Source organism: Piliocolobus tephrosceles, chromosome 11, assembly GCF_002776525.5.
Source record: "Piliocolobus tephrosceles isolate RC106 chromosome 11, ASM277652v3, whole genome shotgun sequence".
In the NCBI taxonomy this organism is placed as follows: Eukaryota; Metazoa; Chordata; class Mammalia; order Primates; family Cercopithecidae; genus Piliocolobus; species Piliocolobus tephrosceles.
In genome coordinates this window covers 106,039,565-106,044,670 of record NC_045444.1, presented here as the reverse complement: position 1 = coordinate 106,044,670, position 5,106 = coordinate 106,039,565, and positions in this window count along the sequence as shown.

Genomic DNA, 5,106 nt, shown 5'->3' with positions numbered 1-5,106 from the left:
ATCCTATATAAAAACAAGTGGTGTACCTAGGGTGGACACGTTCCTCCTCTTACTTTCGGGAATGCCCTACTCTGTCTATGGAGGATCTGTACTGTCTTGCTCTTTTTTTTTGAGACAGTGTCGCCCAGGCTGGAGTGCAGTGGCACGATCTCGACTCACTGACACACACCCAGCTAATTTTTGTATTTTTAGTAGAGATGGGGTTTCACCATGTTGGCCAGTCTGGTCTCCCAGCCTCAAGTGATCCACCCCCTTCAACATCCCAAAGTGTTAGGATTACAGGCATGAGCCACTGTGCCCAGCCACCACTTTATTTTCTTAATAAACTTGTTTTGGTTTGCACTATGGACTCACCCTGAATTCTTTCTTGCATGAGATCCAAGAACGCTCTCTTAAAGGTCTGGATCAGGACCCCTTTCCTGTAACATCTTTCTGGCAAACCATGGAAGTGACAATACTGAAGAGACACCTGGTCCAAAGGAAAATCATCTGTGCACACCAGCTGACTGACTTTAGGTAAGTGGAGTTCATATACCTGGGTAAAGGATGGGATTGAGTTAGAGGCTCAACTTAGGGGACTTAGAATCTTTCCTAAGACAGAATGGGTTAGAAGGCCCTCTTAATAAAAGGGAAGGATGCTTGACCAGCTTTGGGTTAGAGGCCCAACTTAGGAAGGTTACAGTCCCTTCTAAAATGTAAGGGGTGAGAGGTCCCTCTCAGTAATGTCTCTCTTGGCGAAGAATGGGTTTGGCACCACAGGGTGTTAACTGCCATGCTCTTTGTATTAATCTGCCTTGTGCTCTTCATGGCATGAATCAATTTATTGGTGCTGTTTCTGTTTCACTGTCATTTTCAGGAGACTTTATTTAACTGGTCTTAGGGATTTTAACATACTCTTCCCCTCCGTGCCTCCCAATATCCATTCGTTTAATTGTGAAACATTGGGAACAAGAAAGCATTGAAGGCCCCATCTCTAAAATTGCTGATTGAGATTGGGTATTTAACAGCTGTGCGCAGTAAGATTAGATAGATGCGGTTATGTTTTAATGCCGCTATGCCTACTAGGTGTGATCTAGAGGCACTAGGATGGAAATCAGGGGACTTTTCTTCTTGCTGTTTGTTTTATTTTGCACACTAAACAAACACTTCCTTCCTTTCTTGGATTTGGCCAAACCAGCTTTGCCTGGCCAATCCACACTGCCACTATTGCCCAGAGCCTGCTTGCTCTGGTTATTCCCATCGAAATCCTCTCTTTTTCCTTTGCCTTATTCAACATTTCTTTTGTCAGAGTCCACATTGTGGTTTATCTAAGATTCACGGCTCAGCTCACTTATACTATTTAGATGGTATAAATAAGAGAATTCAATTTTTGGCAGGGATCCCCTCATTAATGCAGCTGGCCTTAAAAACCTCTTACCCTTTTCAGTGGAACTCAGTGAGTGGCAATACAATCTTGCAGGTTTGGAACTTTTCTTTCAACATCACCTGCCTCTTTCATGGGAACCACAGCATCCATCCCAAAGGACTCCCCACTAGGATATATTCTTGAACATTGGGACCAGTTTAAACTAAATGGGCTTAAGAAGAGAAAACTGTTGTTTCTATATAATACTATTTGGCCTCAGTATTATTTGGGAAAACAAGAGAAATGGCCTCCTACTGGAACTATGGCCTTTAAAACTGTACTTCAACTCGATTTGTTTTGTAAGCGGGAGGGAAAATGAGATGAAATACCATATGTTCAAGCATTTTTGCTGCTCAGTCCAGATGAAACCCTGTAGCAGGCGCATGCGTGTTTGATGAGAGGAAAGGAAGAAAAAGAACTAGACATCTTAGATGATCCTTTGACACAAGCTCCACCCCCAGTTCAGCAGGCATTTTTGGGTGGACAAGAACCTCCTTCTACCAGCTTTGAAGGTTCAGATTTTGTCCATCCTTTCTCCCTCTAGTCCACCTGAAAGTTCTGTTGAGAACCCTTGGTCCCCTCCTTCTGACCTGCCTAGTCCCACTCTATACCCACCACTCCCTGAGGAATTTGGCCCCTCGAGTACTACTCATAGTGGAGCCTCTTATCAACCTCTGAAGGGAAATCTTTGTCCCCTTAGAGAGGTGGCAAATGGGGAAGAAGGCACTGTGTGAGAGGACATGTCTCCTTTTCTATGACTGAGTTGGCTCTATGTAAAGAGAAGTTTGGTCATTTCTCTAAAGATTCAGGAAAATTCCTAGACGAGTTTGAGAAACTAACTGTCTGACCTATGGTTTAACGTAGCAGGAGCTGCATGTTTCATTGTCTCTGTGTTGCACAGTGGAAGAGAATCCATTTGCGGGACAGCCAGGACCCATGCAGATGAGGTATTGGCTCCAAACCCGAACCATAATGTATATCAGGCAGGAGGTGTAGCAGTTCCAGATCAAGATCCAGAATGGGGCTGGGCACGGTGGCTCACACCTATAATTCCAGCACTTGGGGAGGCTGAGGCGGGCAGATCACCTGAGGTCAGGCGTTCAAGACCAGCATGGCCAACGTGGCAGAACCCTGCCTCTACTAAAAATACAAAAAATTTAGCCAGGTGTGGTGGTGGGCACCTATAATCCCAGCTACTTGGGAGGCTGAGGCAGGAGAATTGCTTGAACCCAGGAGGTGGAGGTTGCAGTGGGCTGAGATCATGCCATTGCACTCCAGCCTGAGTGACAGAGTGAGATTCTGTCTTAAAAAAAAAAAAAAAAAAAAAAGATCCAGAATGGAACTATCAAAGGAGCAGTGAGGACACTTGGGGAGGAGAGATCATATGGTCACTTGTTTGTTGGAAGGGATGAAGAAATGTATAAAAATGCCTGTTAACTATGAAAAGGACACCAGGGCCTGTGGGGGGGGTGGGGGTGTGGGGAGGGAGAGGACAAATACCTAATGCATGTGGGGCTTAAAACCTGGATGATGGGTTGATGGGTGCAGCAAACCACCATGGCACATGTATACCTATGTAACAAACCTGCACATTCTGCACATGTATCCCAGAACTTAAAGTAAAATTAAAAATAAATAAATAATGAATAAAATAAAATAAAATACATAAGAAAAGGTTGAGGAAGTTTCTCAGGGTAAAGATGAGAATCCAGCTTTGTTTCAAGGGCGTTTAGTTGAGAGAATCAGAAAATATACTAACACTGATCCTGCCTCAAAGGAAGGATAAACCCTTTTGGGAGTACATTTTATAACCCAGTCTGCCCCTGATATCCGTAGGAAACTACAAAAAGCAGCTATGGGTCCCCAGATTCCTATGGAACAGTTTTTGGATGTGGCATTTTTTGGTTTTTAGTAACAGGGACAAAGCAGAGGAAGCAAAAAGAGTAGGAGGTACCTCCCACAAGGTGTAGTTCTTGGCTGTAGCCTTAAGCTCACCTTCCACATGGGGTTGCCCTCCTGGCTCTTGGCCTGAACAAGGGAAGCTAAAAGGTGGGAATCCCAAAGCTGGTGTCCGAGTCACTGTGCCTTGGGTGTAAATCAGTATGCACACTGTAAGAAAACTGGCCATTGGAAGGACTACCCAGCGCTTCGACAGGAGCCATTGGCACCTGAAACAATGATGGCTGAAATAGCCAGACCAGCTCAAGAGTGATGGGGCCGGAGACTTTCTGCCAGAGCCCCTGTCGGACAACTACATATATCTCCAGAGGAGCCATGAGTAACACTTGACGTGGCAGGTAAGAATATTAACTTCCTTTTGGATATGGGGACTGCTTACTCTGTTTTGACCCGTTATAATGGGCCTCTGTCACCCCAAAACTGTATGGTCATGGGGATAGATGGACAAGCTCATAGACACCATTTTACCTATCCTTTAAGCTGCTCTTCAGGGACTTTGATTTTCTCATGTACTTTTCTTTTCATGCCCTACCCCCTTGTTGGGAAGGGATTTGTTGACTCAGCTGCAAACAGTGGTATCTTTTGGTTTTTGTTTGTTGGTTGGTTTGTCTGTTTGAGACAGAGTCTCACTCTGTCTCCCAGGCTGGAGTACAGTGGCGTGATCTCAGCTCACTGCAACCTCCACCTCCCAAGTTCAAGCTATTCTCCTGCCTCAGCCTCCCAAGTAGCGGGGACTACAGGCTGCTTGCGCCACCATGCCTGGCTAATTTTTATACTTTTAGTAGAGACAGGGGTTCACCACATTGGCCAAGCTGGTCTCGAACTCTTGACCTCAGGTGATCCGCCCGCCTCAGCTTCCCAAAGTGCTGGGATTACAGGCATGAGCCACCATGCCCGGCCACAGTGGTATCTTTTGGAAACCACCAGGCAGACGAGGGATTGCTCTTTCTCCTTTCCTGTGATAAAGGAAGAAAAGCAATAGGGGACTTAGCTACTTTACCTATTGAAGTAGCCTCCCAAGTAAATCCTATACTATGAGACAGTAAGGTTCCAGGCAAAACATTAAATGTTCCCCCAGTTTACATCCAACTTAGGCCTGGTGTCCCATAACCCTGGAAAAGGCTTACTTAAAACAGTAAAGCAGATAACTCAGGCCTATGAACTATGTGCCTGGAATAACCCAAATAACCAATCTTTACCTCCTTCTTCAGTAAGGCCTGTTCAGCATAAGAGAATGTACCCTGGTGAAGACTGGCAAATAGATTATACTCAGATGCCCCCATGTAAAAGGTTTAAATATTTATTAGTATTCGTTGACACCTTTACTAGTTGGATCGAGGCTTTTCCTATGGGGTCCGAAAAGGCAATTGAGGTTTCTAAATTCCTATTAAAGGAAATAATTCCTAGATTTGGGCTGCCTAAGAGCTTGCAGAGAGCTAATGACCTGTGTTTCACAGCACTGATTACCCAAAACATATCTTCATCCCTAGGAGTTCAGTACTGCCTTCACTTGGCATGGAGGCCACAATCTCCAGAGGAAGTAGAAAGAGCCAATCAAAGTCTAAAAAGGACTCTGCCTAAACTATGCCAAAAACCATCATAAACCTGGCTATCTTTATTGCCCGTAGCCTTGTTATGGGTTCCAGCGGCCCCCAAGGGAAAGCTGCAGCTCAGCCATGTTGAAATAATGTATAGAAGGCCTTTCTTAACTAGAGACCTCCTAATAGACATAGATACTTTCA